Source organism: Oryzias melastigma, linkage group LG10, assembly GCF_002922805.2.
Source record: "Oryzias melastigma strain HK-1 linkage group LG10, ASM292280v2, whole genome shotgun sequence".
NCBI classification, from domain to species: domain Eukaryota; kingdom Metazoa; phylum Chordata; class Actinopteri; order Beloniformes; family Adrianichthyidae; genus Oryzias; species Oryzias melastigma.
This window is the reverse complement of record NC_050521.1, coordinates 20,291,708-20,314,504: the sequence shown is the minus strand read 5'-3', so window position 1 is coordinate 20,314,504 and position 22,797 is coordinate 20,291,708.

Below are 22,797 nucleotides of genomic sequence, written 5' to 3'. Positions count from 1 at the left end.
GCAAGTTTGTTGTAAGAGTTAAAATGTATCCACTACTGAAAAAAAAAGTGGTTTAACATTTTTCTTGTTTGCGTTAAATACCTATTTTCAATCCCAAGGATCAAAGGTCAAAACTGTAAAGTGTTGGCTAGAAACAGCCATTCATGGTGGCAACCTTGAATTAAACATTTTAAAAAATGCCTGGCTGACTACTTTTAATTACACCGAACACTGAGATAAGCTTCTGGTGATTGATGGATGTAGGTTCCTTTTATTACATGTTATAGACAGAGACTTTTGTTGCTAAGTGACACTTTTTTGCGTCCATGTGGTAGATCTAAAATTACTGTTGTTAGAAGATTATATTGTCTTTTTTTGAAACAGACAAAAAAAAGGTTAAAGATGTTTGGATTTATCTTGACATGTTTCAACTGCAACCCTGCAGTCTTCTTCAGAAGGCTTCAGGCTCACACGATGAGTCACTGCCAGATTTGTCTTGGTGGGGGGCAGTTTTGTTGTTTGTTCAGGAGAGTAAAAATAGTCCAAATTGTTTAACTATTTAAAACAATGGTCTTTTTTGAACGATGTTCATTTTATAACCATCGGGAGACAAGTCTTTGGGTGGAGGATGAAAAATCCACTCCCTTGCAGCTGGATGCTGCTGCACACCCGCCTGTCTCAAATTAATAATCAACCTCTGATTCTTTAATTAGTCAACTTCTCTACCTGTGGGCCAGCCTGCCACTCTCCACTGTGATTGATGGAACAGGAACAAAAGAGGGGAACCTTGATTACTGATGAGGGTTATAAATACATTTCAATTAAGAAAATCCCTCATCTGTAGTTGTAGTGCCAGTGTTACAGGTTTTTCTTGGCGACAAATTGAGTAGTTGTAGAGAAGTAGAACAACAGCAACCTGCAGAACTATTCTCTGTGAATGAACAGGCAGATAAAGAAGTGAGGGAGGAAGAGGCTGGAATAAAGTGAATGAGGGCAGGTGAGAATGAAAGGCGAGGGTGGATATCGCCCAGTGCTCTTTAATAACCAGGGCAGCGGAGGTTCAGGAACCAGACATGAGCAGCCCGGTGGACACAAGAGGAAGGGCAACGGGGTCATTTGGCATCAAGGGGGAAGACACACTGCATCACACCCACAGGAGATTGATGTGTTTCCCAGCAATGTACGAGCCCATAAAAAAGGGCATGGTCTGTGAGCAAGCTTAAAAACCGACGAGGGAATTGGTGTGCAAAAGTTCATCTGGCACTGTCATAACACTGCAGCATGACAACATAACCTAATAACACCAACAGCTCCACGGGTATGATGGGATATTCTACTGAAATGCAGGATGGGAAAGTTGAACTTCTCATTTGATTTGGAGCAAGAGCAGATGTCCCTAGTCCTTACAAGACCTACTCAATGAAGATTGTGTTTTTAACATGTTCTTTTGGCATTTTTTCTTATGACAGAGGACATATATAACAAAAAAATAAGATTAAAAGTGCATTTCTGAGTATTTCTTTATAATTCAAATTTCGTGAATCAGGAGAAGATGAAAAATGCTCTTTGATAAAGCTTGTAGTTTTACCTGCAAGCTCTATACCAATGCATCCACATGCAGACAAATGGATCCATGTACGTCTTTGTTTTCCTTATCTCAGCTGGCCCAGAACTATACAGCATGAATCGGTCCCGTCTGGCCAACAGCAGGATCCATCACCTAAGTACTAGCACTTCCTGGGTCTCCTCACTACACTTCAAATCAGCCCCTGCTGTCACTCTCAGAAGCCCCACAGCTGTTTTCCCTTTAGTGAGAGCACGGAGCTATCATGGGTGCGAACTCTTATTTTTACCACCTTGCCTCATCACTTAGCGTTCTCATTCTAACCTGATCCTGTTTCATCTAAGCCTGCTTCGTCTTCTAATCTGTTTGCCGCCCTGACCCTCATCTAGACCCTGACCACTTTGGTTGTTCTCTGATGCCCTCATGTTTGACCTCTGCCTGCCTGACCCTGATTTAGCTTTGTGGACTTCACTATCCTTCACTACTGTTCTCCTCCCCGTGCCAGTAAAACCTGCTGCACTTGGATCCAGCCGTCTGCACGTTTGATATAAGTCGCCATTTTTGTTGCACTGCTAGCGTTGGCTTGGGTTTATAAGAGGCTGTAAGCTAGAGAGAGAGAGTGAACTGATGGATGATGGGAATTGAAAGAAGGCTTACTTAATGCCAACAATTACACCCACAACTTAGAGACAAACGTCTAATGAACTACTGCTGCTCTGCTGAAACTATGTCCTAGAAAACAACGCCGTTTTAAGACAACTGGCAACAGATTAACAAAAAATGTTCAAGATGTGACTCAAAGTATCACTTTTTATGTGTTTTATTATCGTTTTATTAATCTTTCTTACTCTGTTTTGACATGTATGCATGGTAAATCTTTAGTCAAAAATCACAGACTATAAATTCAAAAGACTTCATCTTCAAAGAACTTCAATACACCCTTTGACGCTTACCTTGTTTTGAATTATTGCCACATTCTAGGTCATTTTCAGTCATTTGAAGCAACATTTCAGATAGCACCCCGCCTACATACCTTAACCTGCACAAGGATACGCCATTTAAAACCATATACCGTCATGAATACAATTTACTCCAACTCTTTGTTCTGACTTAAACAATGGAAAAAAAGCCTTTTGGATTTTAAGGGCCAGTTTGTTCCATCAGGGCTCTGTGTGTTGCCTTCTTTGCAAAGCCGCAGTGTTGTCTTTCAGTGCAGCACTGAGAGATCAAAGCCCATTTTGAACTGCGGCGCTTTCTTTCAAAGCAGCAAGGGTGGTTGCATGAGTATCTTCAAAGGAGGACAAGTTTTATTAATCATCGCAGTCACCAGTCAACAATGAAAGGAGGTGAAAGGAATACATTTTTAGCTTAACCCTGGTGAGTGATACACGCCTTCAAGCTTTGATTATGCAACGCTCATAGAAAAATCTGTAAACCCTCTAAAAAAAGATTAGGAACCAACAAGCCTGAAAGGCTTGTGTGAATTCAGCCTCAGCTCTCTGCTTTCTTCAGAGGACGTTTTGTTCTTCCGGGGTAATACTAATCATTCTCTACCTGCATCAGTCGCTGCTGCAGTCGGATTCCTGTGCTGCGTATTGTTTCATGCTCCTGTCAGCCTGAGTGCAGGAGCTGGAGGAAAATCTTGATTCAAGACTGCCTCTTGTGGACAGACGGTTTATATCATACTGTAAGCAGCTGGAGCTCAGTCCAGAGCAGGTGCTGCTGTCAAAAAATGCTCATTATTTGCTACTCCCGGACTGGCGAGGATGCTCACATCGAGCTGCTCTCATCCAGCCAACTCTTATCCCGTTAATGTGGTTAATCAATTAGAAGTCCTCGTCCCCCTGAGGGTACTCACATTAACTCTAGTATAGGTTTTCGTTTAAAGGGGATCAGTGATCTCTGCAGTGGCTTCCCCCTCCAGACTCCTTTCATTATATAAAATGAGAGCATACTGAAAGAGGGCACCAAGGTGGAGCAGGTTTGGGAGTTGGTGAGAGATTAGTGTGAGTGGGTCACATTCATGTCTCATGCCACATCAAGGACTCTGTATATCCATCAAATAATACTATCCATCACCATCAGCTTGTACTTGATAAAGAAAAAAATGATACGAGCTGCATTTATGAATTGTCGGTTCAGTCAGTGTCAAAAAGGGGGAAATAAAAGTCAATTTCAACTCACCCCCAGTGCAGAAATCTATTCAAAACCTCACATAATTCCCCCCATTCAGTCTCATCCATACAAATGTGTTCATTCTCTCCGGCACAATATTCTATTCAGTGTTTGCTCTGTTAAATTTCTGTGCTTGGCCTTGCTCTCTGTCTCTGCTGTGTAGCATTCATCCTTTACAGGACACTCCTACTGCACCCTCCCACTCTGCCAGATTTGGAACTCATTTAAATCTCCATTTTCACAGGCAACTGATAAAAACAGAACGGTAGGTACGAATGAATAAATCAAAACAAAAAAAGAANNAAAAAAAAAAAAAAAAAAAATCAAACCTCATGCCTTTGTGATGACAGTGGCATCCAGCAATCGGCTGCATCAAGAATAATCTGCAGGGTTGTGTCGATACGACTGAGGTGGGCAGAGATGGAAAAGAAAATCAATTAAACTGAAGGGCTTGTTTTTTAGACACAAACTTGTAAGCAGTTTGATTTTTTTGTGTGTACCTGGGTATTTTTGTGTAACTCCTACAATCCTAAAAGCTCCATCTGTTGCTTTTTAATCAGCTTGTTTTCCACAGTGCACAGCTGCAGCAAGGAAGTGTTACCTTTAAAGTCCCACTCCGATCATCTTTTGATCTATTGTAAAAGCGCTCCAGTATCTTTTAATTATGATTATGACATTTTTAGCCAACATAAAATAAAAAGCTGTTTTTTTAATGGTTTCTGTAGAGTAGCAGTAGTTCATTGGAAATTCACCTGTGAGTTCTGGGTGGGACCACTGGTGCAGAGCAACCCCGCTCCCCTTCCTCTCATCGTTACATGTCTATGCACTCTCCTGCTACCTTCAAGCCCCATCATGAGAAAAAATGGCAGAAGAACATGTTAAAAATACAATTTTCATCATAGTGGGTCTTTAAAAAAACTTTTTCTAAGATTTATAAATTGAATAATACAAAGGGTGGAAATTTTTTTTTTTGTTTTGCCAGATGTATTGATGTACTTTGGTCCAACACAATTTCATTCCCATGTCGTCACATATTGACGCATAGTTAAGGACCTTCTGCATCACTTTTTTTTTAAGTTTTGGGTGTCCACAATTCATCCTTTTTTGACATTCTGGCTGTTCCAATTAGATCAGGTTGTGTTGTTGGATGCGGACTGAACCTCGGGACGCGGCCAATACCGGCACCATTACCCGGTACCCTAAACCTATCCTGGTCCATGTCTGGTCATGTCCAGAGCTGACTGTTTTAGGTCAAAGTTTAAAAACACAAGTAAAAAATAACTTAAAAAAAAAAATATGGTTCCAAGTTCCAGATTGATTTTCGTTTCATTTAGTTGTGAAACTTGTTTACTCTATTACTAATTTATCTTCAATTGGGTTTTCTGCTGACCTTTTTTTGTTTTCTTTTGATGGTCCGCAACGAGAAGCATGTCCAGAGTCGGTACAAGAATCGATCTGCATCCAGTACCAATTCCCGTCCGATATAGATCCTTGTTTGATACTGGGGTCATGGTTGGAGTTAGAATACCGGTGCGGTACCGGTTCGCGGCTGGGTGGCTTTGATATAATTTTAACAGCCAGCACATCAAAAAAGTTAGGGACACCCAAAATGTCAATTTTTGACGCAGAGGGTAATTAACCATCAAAAAGTGATGACTTGGGAATGAGAATGGGATGTTGGGTCATGAAGGACTGATCCAAACTAATTGAATCTTTTGACACCTTAGAATCCTAACGGTGCATTCACACCAAATGCGGCCGGCGCTGCAGAGGTGTCAAGTTTCAATGTTAAGTCAATGTAAATATGCAATCTGCTGTGACGGAGCGCAATTTCGGGAGCAGGCGTGGTGCAGCGAACTTGAGTTCCATCAGGAACTCAGCTTTGGGCACGGGACGTTTTTAGTGACTAGATCAAAGAGTAGAAATAAACATTCGAGATGACCACTAGATGCAAGGATTTTCATCTTGAACTTCCATCCATTTTCTCAACCCAAGGGGACCGCTATGTTCCCGGAAACTGTCCCAGTAACAGTTGGACGAAGGTGGGATACACCCTGCATAGATTGCAAGCCCGTCAGAGAGCTCATTGAGCTGGATGGATGTCTATGCTAGCCAGCAGCCCTGTGGATAGCTTAGCGAGCTAGTAAGCTCCACTCTGCAGGCTCCAGCAGAGCTAAAAAGTAGTCACTGCTGCCCAAGCACCTGACAGATCTAGCAAAGTCTACTGCCCAGGCTGCTGGTCCCTGGGCATCAGAGGCCGCTCTTCTTGCCCGCTAAAAGGAAAAAAAAAGTAGAACTAAAAATCCTCAGCTGAAAAAATGTGAAGCCACTAAACCCCATATTAGCTATCAGCTGCATCCACTTGTTGAACCACTCTGACAGACATTTTCCAACATTTCCTTGATTTGTGCTACTTCATATTTGCATTTAGAGGCTTTTCAGAATTTTTTTTCTGTTTTATTTTTAGTTCAGATTGTGGACTGTACAATAAAAGAGTGAACGTTTTTGGTGTTCTTACACCTTCATCAAGGACCAAAGCCCTTTACAAATCACACTCCAATTTCAATCACGCACTCACACACCCATAGGGGCAGAGCCACCTAGACACTTTGAAACTCACAGACAAGAAGAGAGGGGATCAAACCTGTGATCAGAGGTTTAACGCTCTACCTCAGCACCATGGCTGTTTGTGAATGTATTCTTTATTTATGGATCAAGAAGGGGAATTTTTACCTAGCAAAGAAATGATTAATTTCTGAATTTTTAAAGAAGTTTTCAAGTTCTTTTGTGGTTAACTCTGTAATTCCAAAGATCTATATATATATATCTATATATATATAGATATATATATATAATTTTATTTATTTTTTATTTTTACTGCAATTGAGTTCACAGTTTTGTGTAAAAGTCAGGCATTGATATAATGTCCATTACTCTCCAAACATCCACCTAAGCCGGAACATTTGACAGGAAATTGCTTGAAAATTACCTTCATATTTATAAAACTAATGAAGCCATAAAGAACAAACCCTCCACCAAAATATCTCTCTTGCCTTCCAGCTTTCTGAATCACATCTGTTCTCCAGCGTCCATCCTTCAGTCCCCTTTCTATCACTGACTCTGTGGCTGCTCCGCTCTCGACACTCCATCACGGCCGCATGGAGCCCTGGAGATGTCTTTCTGTAAAAGGAGTGATGTAGTGGGCTATGCTAACACACCCTGTCAGCCACTATTATTAACCGAGGGGAGCTCTCATTTCTCAAAAACAGAAGAAACATTCGCACAATCACAACTAGACAAAAGGTCCGTACAGACATCCACCTTCAAAACTCAAACAGGCACCTAAATCAATTCCTCACTGGAGTTAAGCAGACGCTGCATGTTTCTTCATGTATCAACATCTATATTTGATTTCACTTTAATTTGGTAGTTGAATTAATGAACTGGCAGTGGTGCATTACAGCGATGACAAGACAATTTTTTTCTGCTCCGCAACTCTGTTAACCAATGATAAAAGCAATATTATTACCACAGTATGCAATATTCAAACGAGAAATTTGTCATCTAATGAAGAGAATTACATTTCCCTGCATGTATAATTCATTGCCATCAACCTTAATCTAGTGCTCAGTGCTAAAGACACAGACAGCAAATGAGGAGTAGAAACACACAAGTGTTTTATATGAATCAATAAGCTACAGTAGATTAAAATTGCATGAAATTAAATTTATCTGATAAATTTTTACTGCCTTTCGGGTGACAAAAAATAAGTCTAGCAGTGACTCGTACAAGTGTGTGCATCCAAGCTTGCATGTACCCGATTCAGGTTTTCCGTACTTCTCCTCCTGTGGCGCATGACCAAAAATGTGTGTTATGTTATTTTGATGTGTTGCAGAGTGTGTTTTCTTGCTTGACTGAGCTGGCATTCCTTCATTAGTCTATGCCTATCAGCAGAACTGCCATTCCTGTATGTGAGTGAAAAAGCCTTCGCCTCCCAGTGGTGTGTATCGAATTCCTTTACCCCCTAGTACAGCTAGTGCTGCTAGCTAGGAAACAGAGTAAATATAACTGCTCCCTCTCTCAAGCCCACCGAGGCATTGATTTATACATAGCCAACTGCAGCTGGGAGCTACAAATATGAGGGGAAGTCAGCTTATTCATAGAACAAAAATGTAGTTGCTTCTTACATACATCTCAGAGGATTGAATTCAGTATACATGAAGGCTGTCAGGGCTGTGTGGAACTGGGCACTGCATTAACACCAACGTGCCAAAAAACATCGTCAGGTCAGAGCGTCCTCCTAGTTCAGGGACTTGCATCAAACAGCTACTGGATGCGAGTAAAGGAAAGGGTTAAGCTGTGTTTATTTAAATAGAATTCACAATTTTACTAGGGGTGTTGCGATCCTACCAGATTGATGTTTTTGAGGCAAGATGTTAATTGAATAATCCTACATCATTATAAAATAATTTCAAAATGAAATACATCAATAATCGATATTTAAAAATACCATTTGGATTGAGGTGGATTTATTTTACTATAACATAAAAATGTGATGGCACCAAAAAATTATCAAGCCATCATTACTGTCCAATGTGTGAAAACACTTTGAATTTAGCAAACACTCGTATAGTATAATGCTCTAATAATGATATGTTTGGTATAATTCTTATTTACTTCTTTGTTTTTAAAGATATTTAATTTACACTTGATTCTCTTGCAAGAAATACAAAGGATGTTGAAAAAAAATCACGTCCACTGTTCGGTACTTAGGGATTTATCTCTGACTCACACTGGTTGGATATTTGTCTAAATATGTCCTGGAAGGATTTTAAGTAGAGCTATATTGATAATCATTTCCAGAATCGATTCGATTCGTTTCACCAGAGACTGGATCAATTTGATTCATGATTTTCTTTTATTCTTTCGATCCACTCAATTTAATTCCATTCAGTTACATTTTGAGTTCACACATTTGTTTAGAAATACTTTAATAATCTACTATATGTTTTGAATATATTTATTTTAATCTGATACAGTTCACATACTGTAACATGTATTTGTGAAATAATTAAATTGTTAATATCATACAGTGTTACATGTTTTCTCAAAAGGAGAAGTTCTAACAAAAAATGTTCAGATCATTGACATAAACATTGTTCAGCTTCTCCTGGAGGGCGTTTCAGTTTGGCCACTAGGTGGCCGAAGACGAATAAGCAAAGAATGATTAAAAAAAGGGTGCTTTAGACCACAAATTGTCACTTTTGAAAAACGTTACCTTAGAAGAGTTCATGCCTGTGAGTATATGAACATGTTTATTTAGTCAGCTATGTGTGTTTACGTCGACCTAGTGTTATAATCCTATGAGAAATTCCATCAAACGTTAGCATCAAGCTAACCAACTTTACCGTCATGTGCTAGATCGATCTCTATTTTCATGGATCAATTATTGATCTATTAAGCTAAAATCAATTAAAAATGATTAATCTATTTCATCAACCCAGCCTTATTTTTAAATCAGTGCACTGGATTGAATCAGATTGTTCAAAATGAACCAATATTGACTATGAACCGTATTGTAAACCACAAATAATAATATGAATCAAATTTGTTAAGATGATTCGTTACACCTCTTATAAATGAATATAACACAAACAAAACACAGTAGAGATAGATATCAATTTAGTAGAAATGTAATTGAACAAAACTAATAAAACCTTTGATTTTAACCAATGGATATTTATAGTGGCTTGGATCAATAGGAGAAGGTCATATTATGTGTGCTGATACTGTATGTCTGATGCGTCACGAGCCAGTTCTTAACCCTAAGTAGTCTTTGCAGTTATCGGTGCGTTTGCCAGATCGAATTGGATTGTTCAAAATGAACCAATATCAACTACAAATAGTATTGTCAATCACAAATTATAAAATGAATCGAGCCATTAACATGAATCGTTCCACCCCTATTGTTTCTCTTTTTTTGCCCTCTGCAGTCTGTGTGTGGTGCAGTAATTCTGTACATAGCAGGGGGCCACGTCACTCAACAATCAAGAGAGGAGGAGAGAAAAGGAAGGAGAAATAGAAAAAGCTAAACGTGATTGCAGACATTTCTCTAGCAAAATAACACAAAACAGCAAAGGAATGAAACCGGTAAACAGTGCAGATGGGAGGATAGAAGGAGCTGGAAGATGAAAAAGATGGAATGAGGCATGGTTGAGGGAGTCGGGGGGGGGAGAACAGGAAAAGAATAAAGAGCACAGGTCAGGAGTACGTTCGTCTTTTGTGAGAGGAACCTTGTTGAGTGAGCCAGTGGCTGCGGTGTCTGGCACAGCATCAGTCCATGTGATCAGACAACAGGCGTCTGGCTCATCACCCAGTCACTTTGTTCCCCCTCTGACAGCCTCAAGGCCTGACTGCCTGACTGACTGTTCGAGAGAGAGCGAGGCAGAGAGAGCCCGGGACAGAGCGGCCGCCGTTCACTTCCTGTCGGGAGAAAATTAGCAATGTGAAGCAATTAAAACTATTGTGAAACATGGGCTAAAATTAGCTTTCCCAGGGGTCAGCTCGGCGAACAGCTTCAATGAGGAATCTCTCTCGCTCGCATTCTGCAACCGTTACACATTTGTGCAAAACCACACAGACGCACGCACAAACACACACAGCACCAAGATGTATAATAGCTGTCTTATCCACTGCTCCGAGGGCCACGATCCCATTGCCCAGATAGAATTCCTAATTGATGTGACAAAGTGCCTGAGAGTGTCCCGTTTCTCCGGAGTGGTTTTCTAAAACGCTGCCCTGACCTTTCCCCCCCTCCCTCTGTCCTTTCGGTATGCTATCCCTTTCACAAGCAAGTGTGGTTTAAATGGGGCAAAAACAGTCTCTTGACATCCAACAGTCGGATATTATTATGATCGCAGAATATTGACTGTGGCCACATGGTGGGCAGAGATGAGAGGACAAATCAAACATCAAAAAGCCCAGCTAGAGAGTGATGGCCTATGCAGAAATGAAAAACGTAGCAACGTGTCATCTTTCATCTCGTAAGATAATAGCCCAGTCATTGCGGCAAAGCAGACGTGGCTTTAGAGTGCATAAAGAAGGTGGGTTGCACGCGCAGGCTTTTAGGATCTGTCACTCTGAGAAACATGACAGCATCGCTAAAAATAATGTCTGCTTATAAACTCAATGTCAGGGACCTGGGGCGTGTTAGGCGTCTACTTAAGAAACCGCAGTGGAGGAAAAACAGCTTTTGTGCACGCGCTCACACGCAAACACTATCAATCTCTGCCTCAAATTTCACTGTCTACAACCAACAAACAACAAATGTCACAAGCTGACACTTTATTTGTTTTCAGATGAATGTTCTTGTTTAGTCTTTTTAGTTTTTTGTCCCCTCTTAATTAAATGTGGAGGTATCGGCGTCAGTCATAGTTAATGTGGAAATGGTGATGTGCCGAGCTTTGTTTGTCACTTTGATTTTATTATAACACAAGATTGTCACAAAAAATCATGATTCATTTGATTAACTCAATGATGTTTAACTCGGTGACTCCATTCTATGAACAGCTGTCAACTCGACTGCTCTGGGGGGTGTTTTATGCTCCTTTTAGTGGTCTCTTATTAAAATCTAGGTGATGAAACCATCTTTTGTGTCATCTGACTTTACAATTCTTCGAGGAGTACTGTGAGTGGAAAACAAAGATAAGATTAAATAAACTATACTTAAACAGATTGATATTGATACTAATTGAATTTGAAATGTATACTTTTGTAACTTTAGATTGTTAAATTATCTTTTATAGGTTTTTATTTGAGCAGCTTTTTAATTGATGTTTCTGCTATTTCCATTGCGACTAAATAAAGTTATTAATTTTATATCGTACATAAATAAATGACCTTGATGCAAAAAGCATTTAGGAAGTGATTAGTAAAGTGTGACAAAAAGCTTCATCTGCCTCAAACTGTTATTTTCTTCCAAGACTTTAGTTTGAAAAGGCAACACTCAAAGAGAAATCATTACTATTATGTGCAATGAAATCAGCTGGTGTTAAAGGTATATCAGAACTGTTTATCTGTCTATTTTGCAAATAAGTCAGAGCCATATTAACAATATTTTCTACACTTTTTTTTTTCTTTTATTAAGTGTGGGATACAATTTGGAGTGCCTTATATGTGTATTAATTAAGGTTGTGCTGCTGCAAATAGAATGTGTTTTTGTCAATACACTAATGCAGCTAAAGTGTAGCACTGTCTATTTTTTATTTTTTAAACATGTTACTAACAAAGTTAACATTGTCATGGTACCGTTTTTTTTTTACTCGATCAGTCGGTTTCTTATGTGTTACAAACAGAGTTAGTAATAAAGGTCCTGTTGACATTGGACCTTTTAGAACTCTTTTAAGTTGTATTTTAGTCATAAAGTCATGGATAGCATAGAATGTGTTCCCGCTCGAACAGGACAAAACAAATGTTTTAATCATCTTTCCTGAAAACAAGAGACAGATGATTTTACCAGACCTTTTGAGTTTTACACTGTCTCAATGCCTGAGAAACTTGTGTGTACTTTTTGACTCTGAGCTGAATTTTATCCCTTGTATTAAAAATTTCATTAAGACAGGATTTCAAATATATTGCCAGAGTCCGCTCATTCTTCTCTTTTGCCAGCACAGAGGTACTGATGCATGCTTGTATTTTTAGTCATTTAGATTATTGTAATGCCCTGCTTTCTGGTTTACCCAAAAAAATATTTTGTAAGCTTACTATTATTACAGAATTTATTGGCACAAACTCTGACCAGGACCAGGGGCCAGAAACACATCGCAACCATTTTTAAATCAGTGCATGGGCTCCCTGTACTTTTCAGGATTTATTTCATTTTTAGTTTTATTATTATTGGTTTAATAATGTTTTTAAGAGCCTAAACCATGCCAAATCAACTTTTTGAACTTTGAAGTGTATTATAATGTTCATTCTTCACTGTAAACAGTCCCAAAATGGTATTTTGATCCATTCACTCATTTCTGAGTATTTCTCTGAACCTCAAAATTTCAAAATTAATTTGTTATTAAGTATTCCAAAGGTAATATATGATCATATATATGGATATAATTTACTCTGAAAGACTTGAGACAAACATGGTTTAAGGATGCGATTCCTAATACATGGCTCACAATCGATACTGATAGTATCCCAATGAAGCAAAGATTGCAATAATCATTATATTACATTGGTAATCTATGAAATGTATCTCCCTTAGCCCTCCCCCTTCGTTCATCCCTCCGTGCTTGCTCCAAATGGAGAGTGATGAAAAAATAGGACGTGACTTTCGTTCAATGAAATCATCAGTATCGCCGGTCCGCTAGCATTAGCACAGAGCTTCCAGCGCTTGAATAAACATAACAACTGCGGTTTTATTACTTTAAAAAGGTCACACTACATCATAAAGTCATTACTTACATTTAAATGTAAACGTAAGTGGTAAGGAGCACATCCATGTGACGAAAAGAGATTTTTAGCGCAATGCGGTTTACTCTCGCGAATAATCACTCTGGACAGGACTTTGACTTCAACTGACACTAATCAAGGGGGAGGGCTAAGGGGGAGGGAGAAGGGGAGTATTCGGATCGGGCCACTGACTGTGTGTGGCCACTTACCATAGAAAGTCTCTGTAAATGCGGATAGACCAGAATTTCAGGCTACCGCGGCTGGAATGCCGGTGATCTACTTCAGTTATTAAGTCTGGTCGCCAGCTCTATGTACAGTACAAATTGGGCATTTATTAATCACGCTCTGAATGTTCAACAGATTCCACTTTTTTTAACTGAATTGCGGCGACGCAGCACTGTGACCAATCGGGAACTCGGATTTGGTAGTGACGTGTGGGTAGCATTGGCTTTAAAACATAGAAGTACCAACCCTTGTAAACATGATCGCGAAGGAGAAATTAATAATTGCGGTTTGTGCTCGACCAGATGACTCCAAGACAAATATTTATAGGTACACAGAGCTGTAAAAGAAAAAGCCTGGAGCAAGATTTGCACCGCTTTGATAATTCACATCAAGTTTCATTCCTCTGCATATTTATGAAACCACGTACACCACCGTGGTCGGTGTGAATACAGCATTATATTTGACATACGTCTGGAAATAGATCCTTAATCCAGTGTCCCCTATAGTGCAGAAAATAGTGTATTTATTTGTCAAAACTGTTAATATGTGCCATTTATATTCTAAAATGAAAGAAAAAAAGAAGCAAAGGGACAGGTTTCAAGCTCTGTTATTTCCCTTCATTCCAAATTCTAAATAAAGATCAACTTCTTCCACCCATGATGTTCATGTTCCTGTTCTTCACGGGCTGAAATATTTTCACTTAGAGTGTGTCTGATGAAAGGTTTTCTCTGCAGATCTTCAGAGTGTGGTGTTCTGAGCGGGAGGCAGCCCTGTGAGCACCACTATTTTTCTGTGAAACACAGAGCGAAAGTGAGACAGACGAGAGCACTCAACACTGACCTAAGCAGCCCTGCTCTGCAGAGCCGGAATAAAAACAGAGAGTGAATGCTTCACACTAAAGACAGATAGCATCACCACAACAGGAAACACAAGCAAGCACACAAGCCCAAGAGCGCACCTCCGTTGTGGCACATGTTTGCTTAATGTGTGCTGTTTGAAGAGCTGTTTGTTTTCCTCCCCATGCTTGATCAGGTCGGATGAAATCTCGCTCTCCCTGCTGATGGCAGATACGCAGAAGAAGAGAGAGGATACTAATCTGTCAGCGCACCATACAGGCAGATCTTAATAGACTCAAGGTAATGGCTGTTTGTGGGCCCTGTTAAAAACTCTCCCCTGTTGCTCAAGCTTAGTGCCACTTAGAAGAGAAGTGGGAAAGATGCAGCAGGAACTGCAGGGGCTATAACTAGATTCCTCCCAGTGGTAAAGACAAGCTTCTGTCCTGAGAAATGACAATTGTAATGGTCATTTAAAGCTTTAGAGGTGAGGTAGCGGCCCATTTAGTGGATTCTTCACCACGATGCCTGCGTAGTTAATGTGTCGGCTGGCTTTCTTACATATTCTGTTTCTTGAATCCACGCTTGAATTGCTAATAACAGCATTGAGTTTATACATTTTTGTTTCTGCTGATTTTAAAAGTCACGCAAATTATTAAAAAAAAATAAATAAATACTTTTTTGTCATAATGGTTTTGGCTGGATCAGTTGTCAGCCCTTCAGCAATGTTTCCATGTGAAACATGACAAAACCAGAAGGTTCTAGAAAAACGTCAAAACATGCACAGTTACTTGCTTTTTTTTTTTTTTTAATTTTATTTTTTTTAGCCATTTTTTTTTTCATTTGACCTGTCTTTTTTTAACTCTAATACACTGGAGCTTTAGCTCCAGCATTGCCATCCTTTCAACTACCGTAACTCTTCAAATGTTACACAACTAATGTAACTCTAGTGGATTTTTCGGCGGATAAAATCAGCCTTACACTAACAGTAGTGCTCACACTATCAAAGTTTATCAGTAAATTATTTTGCAGAGAAAGTTGTTATGCAATACTTTAAATTAGTAATTGGTTGCATATTAGTGCAAAGCCAATAAAAAAAGCTACTGTACGTCATGTAAGAATCAGCTGATTTACATTGATCAAGTAAAAAGTCCAGGAGTTATGATATATTAGAGAGCGTGTATCGCCACTAAAAGCTCCGGTGTTAAAGACCCACTCCAATGAAAATCCTGTTTATGGTGTTTTTAACGTGCTCTTCTAGCCTTTTTTGCCTGATGATGGACATATATAAATAATCTAAGATTAAGACTGCATTTCTGAGTATATCTCTATTCAAATCTTGATTGATCAGGAGCAGATAAAAAAAAAAAAGTGGTTCGAAAAAGCTCAGTTTTTTGACACAGCAATTGTGATAGCTGAGACATAGGCCTAATCTGAATTCTACCCTTATGGTTTCTCCCTACCCCTCTATTTGTAGGGGCATTCGGAGGGCTAGGGTTGTCCGAATAGATTTTTAAGAGCTAGCCCTCACGCCAGAGAGAGACAGAACCCTCCACTGTGAGGGTGTTCCATGTTGCGCAGTGCCGCGAAGGAGTAGCACATTTACTTCACATGGGTGTGCTCTGAAGTACAGAAGTTTACATTTAAATGTAAATAATTACTTTTTGTTTTAGCATGGCCATTTTTAAAGTTATAAAACCAATGTTCTTATGTATATCCAAATGCTAGCAGCTCCACACTAACGCTGACGTCATCGAGTGGGAGTAACATCTAATTTGACGTCTAACGTCTATTTTTCAATAACTCTGCGTTTGGAGGACTAAATATAGGGATAGGGAGAGGATGTAGGGGAAGAATTCAGATTCGGATAAAGTCTCACTGCTCTGCTCCAGTCGTGATACATTCACTCGCGAAGGAATAGATACATTGACATCTTCATTTTCTTCATCTATGCTACTATGCTGAAAATTATATGGCTGGATAGCTCCACTATTACTCACTTTTTTTTTATACTATTGTTAGCTTGGAGTTGTGAGGGGCAGTAAGATAGCAGGAGAGAATGATGTAAACAAAGGAATGTCAGAGGTGAAATTCTGACGAACTCTTACCGCTCTGCTGAAAATATGTCTTAAAAGAACAACACAGCATTTTTGAATTTCAAGAACTACACAATTACAAGAGTGCTGGGAACAAATTTATAATATATATAAAAATGGCTGAAGTGGGACTGTTAAGGGTTAATTTATTAATAAAGGGTTGGCTTTGCATCAACTATTTAGGGATACACAAATCTTTTTAATAAACAGTCAGTAAGGGAGTCAGAGCATAAGGTAAAGGACATTATTCATTTAATGTTTCTGTTCTATTAGCATTTCTCCCACATCCACAATGTGAGATAGTGTCAACATTAAGCATGTTACTGGTGATGGAACCTCTGTAACTTACATACAATTTCATATTGTAGCTCTGTTGAAAGGGCAGTAATGACAATAAGAGTCAAAATAAAACAGTGTCATTATTCTTGGCAGACCAAAACATTGTTTTCTTTTTGCTCAGCCATCATGTTAAAGTGCTCCCTGAGTGTGCATATATGTTCTCCGTTTTACCCATCCCCAGAGGAAGCAGTAAGCCGCATTCACAGCTGTGCTTGAGAACTATTTGGTGTTTTCAGCCCCCAAGTCAACCTTTGATGCTGAGAGTTAAGTGCAGAAGAGTGGGTATTATTTTTTTGTGTTTGTGGTATGACCCAACTGTGGATTTTAGTCCACATGTTTCCAGCCTCAGAACAGGCACACTGGACCACTAAAATAGTCAATAGCCAAGCAATGGCATTGTTTTTTTTTTTATGTGTACTGAAATATCTAGATAAAACAGTATGATTGAAATGCTGTTAAATGTTTTTCAGTGTTTGAACCCCATGATAGAATAATAACTTATCCAGCTTACTTTTACCGGTGAAAACTGGCTCCTGTGTCTCAACCCTAGATGGACTAAAGAAAACTCTTATCTGATCGCTTCAACGCTAATATGTTTATCTGATTCTTTTTCCATACCTGTATATTTTTTTTATGCAAATGTAACCTGTATCTAAATAGTCATTGTTACTTTTCAGAAATCTATAAGCAACTGAAAGCTGAATTTCTTGACTGCTGAGAACACAAAAAAATAATAATAAAATATGTGGCTGTAGAGTTGTATGTCTTGTGAAAGGTAAAAAAAGAACCCATAGATTGGATGACACGAGTTAGTAAACATCACCCTCATAATGAATGAAAATTATTCAAGGTCAAAATGAGAGACGTGACCTCAGCATCATCAGGTAAACAAGAGGATTAAAAAAGGCTCCCAAAAGGATTTTCTATTTTTGTTTGATTTAAATGACAAAAGAGTGATACTTTTTTTTTTACCCTATAACCTTTTTGCCATAAAAAGTTATACCACCACTTTTGCTTGGTAATTTTTACCTTATACATCCAATAAAAAGCATTTCTTATAAAAAAAAAATAGATGAACATATGACAACAAATGATAAATTAGAGTAGTTTTCTTTTATCTTTAACTAAGGTTTATATAATAACATAGAAAATACAAACATTGGAAGATCCCAAAAAATACTTGTCAATTACTGAAATATTACAAATGATACTGCCGACTTGGCCTTTGGTTCACCTATTCCTCCGACATGTGAGACTTTATAACACTCAGAAAAATACAACATATTGAAAATCATGTTAATACTTTTGCTAGGGTGAAAATCCCCCAGCGATAGTGCTCTAGGGTTAAACAACTTCATATTTTCCCTCTGATAGACCTCGGAATAGAGCTGCTGCTCCTCCACATCGAGAGGAGCCAGTTGAGGTGGCTCGGGCATCTAATCCGGATGCCTCCTGGACGGCTCCCTAGGAGGAGTTCCGGATATGTCCCAATGGGCGGAGGCCACGGGGAAGACCCAGGATACTCTGGAAAGACTATATTTCTCAGTTGGTCTTGGAACGTCTCGGGGTCCCCCAGAGGAGCTGGAGGAAGTGGCCGGGGAGAGGGAAGTCTGAGTATTTTTGCTTAGACTGCTCCCTCCGCAACCGGTTCCCAGTAGGGGAAGATGATGGATGTGTTGGACTAGATTACCTTATATTACTGCGACACTCTACTTTTTCACCAGAAAGCTTACTTTTGGCTTAATCGTTTTTGCTTTTCCAGGTATCTTTGTTGTATGACTATTTCTGAGGATTCTTCTCTCACAGCTGTAGTCGTTGCTCATGAACAGATGTGGAATATGAGACCAGCAGACATCCTTAAATAGACTGATAAGCGTATTTGTCATATTTGGCATATTTAATGAAAATATTTTTCATATTAAGAGATTATTTTACTGCAAAATCAACAAAAATTTCAATAGCGTTTTGATTAAACATTTGTATCCATCTTTTTACTTTATTCTGTGCCTGTGAAGACCCAAAGACAAGCACTGTGTCTTTGTGCAGTGACGCACAAAGAGGCAAAGTCATAAATATATATATCCCGCAACAAAAACAAAGTGTATAACTCTTGGGTTCTCTGTCATTGCATGGCTGTTACCTTGTGGATTAAGTAGAAGCACATGGGACGTGGACATTGCCATTATCCTGCTTCAAGTCCAGGGCTTCATAACTCAAATGAAAAAAAAAAAAAAGTGGCTGTTGATTATTTATGCCACAGGCTAAAGGATTCTGTACATAAATCATCAAGAGCTCACCAATTGCTTTCACTTATTCATGCTAGCTATTATTTATTCTGCCACTGTCTGGCTCCGAATGATCAATATCCTTTATTCTAATTACTTACCATTTTATGTGTTGGAACAGCGTAGATTTGCGTCAGAAATGTTAATCAGCAGCTTTGCTGTGAACCACAGGAGGGGAGAGAAAATCACAGAATAAGGTAAAGCTGCAATTCGGCTAGAATGTAATGATGAGAAGGTTATGTTTAAATTGCAGCCCTCGGATGATGAAGTTGACCTGCAATATCTGCGACAAGAGGTAATCCGTGGTGCTCTGGCCAAGGCCCAATTTGGTGTGGAAGACAAGCTAAGATCAGATGAACAGAAAGGGGATCAGACTCAGCAAACAAACAAAGCTTTTATCTGCAGGCTGCCTGCAGACTCTCCCTATAGTTGACTATCTTCTCCTCCATCGCTTGTTGACTTTTGCCGGATTTGAGACAAGGATCAGACTACGGCTGAAGTAAAAGTCTTGTGTTCATAATGCCCAGTATGCTAGCAGACCATACGGGATACTTGAGCTGATAAGGTCTCAGCCCCCGCTGGTGAACCCGCTGTTTAACTTCACAAACAACTGATGTGATGATAATGATGGTTTAAAAAGAAGACAACTTTGTTTCTCTCTTGGTGGCTACATGACTTGGGTCTGTGATTGCATCTTGTCAGTTGAGCAAGGAAGAAAACTCTGGGCGGGTGAATGTGTGTTTGTTTGATTTGTGTTGATCCGGCAAGGAAGACCTGATCTTGTCTGCTCAGCTGGACACAGACGGGGTGAACATCTTCACTCCTTTCATCCCGATTTTATTCTAACATGTTCCGGTCATTTTATCCATTAATGGTGGGAGAAGAAGAAAGTAAATAACAAAGTACATGATATCTGTATAGCAGCTCTTGTCGATACACATCCCAAAATGCTTCACAAACTCAGTGAAGCAAAGCATGGATATCACTTGCAAATGCTGACCTGTTGACTTCAGATGTCTGAAGGGGAAGTGACAGGTCACTGATGTATTTAGGGGGTGTGCATAAAGGGCTCAATAAGTGAGGACACAAATTTAAAGTGAACTCTAAAGATCCTGTTTCAAGTCGCACATCCCGAGTGACCTTTTCTCCATTGTCTTCCAAACAGGAAGTACCTGCTGGCTTCAAGAAGCCAAAATCCTGTAGACTTCTATTGAGAAATAAATAGTTTTTAAAGCAATGATTGGTGACAGTAGTTGCCCAAGAAACGTTGAATCAGACTAATCACTGTCGTCTCGATCCGAAATGGCGACGTCCGTATCTCGGGAAAATGGTGACTGAATTGGTTTAATTTCAAAACATTTTCTAAAAATGACGTCACACCCGCTCTGTCCAGTTCTATACAGTCAATGCTCATATCTGACATTTGCAATTTGGAGGTAATTTAAAGTGAGTTTGATGGGAAAAATAAAATGTAATTATTGACGGTCTAAACAAGAGGAAATAGAAGCATGGGTGGCCCTCTCCAGACCCCAGCAGACAGCATTGCCTTAATTTTAAGGTATTGTGCAAATGGTGAATAGTCAGTTTTCAGTGGTAGTACAAGGGCACAGAATGATCAAAAACATAACTGAGCTTCACATGAACAGAAGAGGTTAGAACCAAAAGTTGTATCTTATCTGTTCCCCTTACTAGTATGGTTCAACAATCAGAGGTTCTGGTATTTTTGTGGATTTATTGGGGCATTCCAGAGAACATGAAAACTCCACAGAGAAAGATCATAGCCAGGATTTGGGAAGAATGCTAACCACTATGCAGCCTTTGACCTTATTATAAAAGGAAATATTTTTTAATTACTTTTTTTGTATAATTGACCTCAGTATTCTAAAACATTTTTCATTTTATTTTAAATTTTACTGTACCTTCCTTAACTAATCAATGTTAGACAATTTGAATAAGTTTTTAGCAGATGCTCTTTTTTTTTAGCTATTTGGGCGCCATTTTTCAAACGTTTGGTGGCATTGAATGTTTAAGCCCCACCCACTTCCATGGATTGACAGACACTGTGACTTAACCAGAGAAGGTCATTATAAAACCAAATAAAAAAAGTAAATGAAAAAATAAAAATTATTGTGTAATTACAAACGACTTTAAGGAATGTTGATTTTAAAAATACAGTTTTCCAAAATTTTAGAACACATTAAATTATATGTTAAATTTTTAAATAATCTACATGTTAAATTGCTATTATATACTGTGAAACAATCTTTGTACTCTTGCATTTTTATAAGTTAATTGGCCAATATTTGTTTGATTTACCACATTTCTATCACTATGTTGAATTAGAAACATTTTGGAAATCCACAATAAAACAGCTCGAAGAAAAGTGACTTAATTTCAAACATAAAGAAGTCATCCCATCTACAAACAGAAAACTTCACACAAAACATGTCAACTACACAACAAATCAGAAACTTTCTTTCTGCAAGGCAGCTCATTAAAAAAATCTGCCCATAATAAAGTGTATGTAAAAATTATAAATGCAAATGAGCAGAAAAAATCCAGGCAATGGTGACAACAGTGCGCTCATCTGTCTGTTGTTTGAGCATCTGCGCCCAGAAACTATTTGCTGAAGGGATAAGGAGTTTCCGTAATCCTGAGCACTGTTGTGGCAACACGGAAGCAAAGGTCGGAATGAGGTTAATCCCATGAGAAATACGAAGAGGTGAAATGAAAAGGTCATCTTCTAGGAAGGAGGGGTGAAACATAAACAATTCAAAGTCATAAAGACTTTTGGGCTTGTTTTCTTTTCTTTTTTTTTTTTACTTAGGATTCTCCTACCAGCTACAGTGATGTTGTTTTACAAATGCACTTATATGACTGATCAGAATACAAAGTTCTTGCTTTTTAAAAATGTATCTTTGAATGTGAAACAAAACTGACAATAGATCACTTTCACTACATCATGGAGAAAAAAAGAGATACATTTAATTCTAAGAGTTTATATTTCAGGTTTTGTTAAAACAATCAAGTTACCAAAAAATTAAGATCATTTATTTATGGTCATCAGACTTTATTGTTGCGAAATCTTCTAGGTGTAACGTTGGCACTCAATCTCTCAATAGTTGTTAGATTAAACTCTTTAAAGACCTCTTTCTGAAAAAAAATGTAATTTTTTATATCATGATTTTAAAAATACTGAGATTTTTTTTTTGTAAAACAAGTTTTTAATATCCAATAAATATTATTTGAGTCAGACCCCTGCCTTCTCCTGTCAAAGTTTCCATAACATAGGGCCGAATCCGAATTATTCCCCTACAGCTTCTCCCTGCCTCTTCAATTGTAGGGGTATTAGTGGAGGTAGGGGTGTTTGAATCTTTTTTTTTTTTTTTAAGAGTAATGCGTTGAGTCTTTTGTGTCCCTCCGTCACGAGGGTGATCCGCATCGCACTGTGGCTCAGAGAAGAAATGCATTTCTTCATGTAGGTGTGCTCTGAAGCCCAGGAGTTTACCTTTAAATGTAAGTAATGACTCTTTGCTTCAGCGTGACGTTTAAAAGTTATAAAAGTAATGTTCCTTATTTACCAAGTGCTGACATCTACATGCTAACATGGATGAACGACAAATAACGATGATGTGATGTAGGGGTAGTGTCATCTGAAATTGAAAACATTATTCTATACTAGACACAGGGGTAGGGGAAGAATTCGGATTCAGTCTAAGATGCACCAAATGTTGCAGTTCCACTAATGACCACTAGAGGAACATTTTAGATAGGATAAGTTACTGAAGACTTCCACGATAAAATGTTGGATTTAATGATAGATTCATCAAACTTCAATAAATTGCAGATTTTTT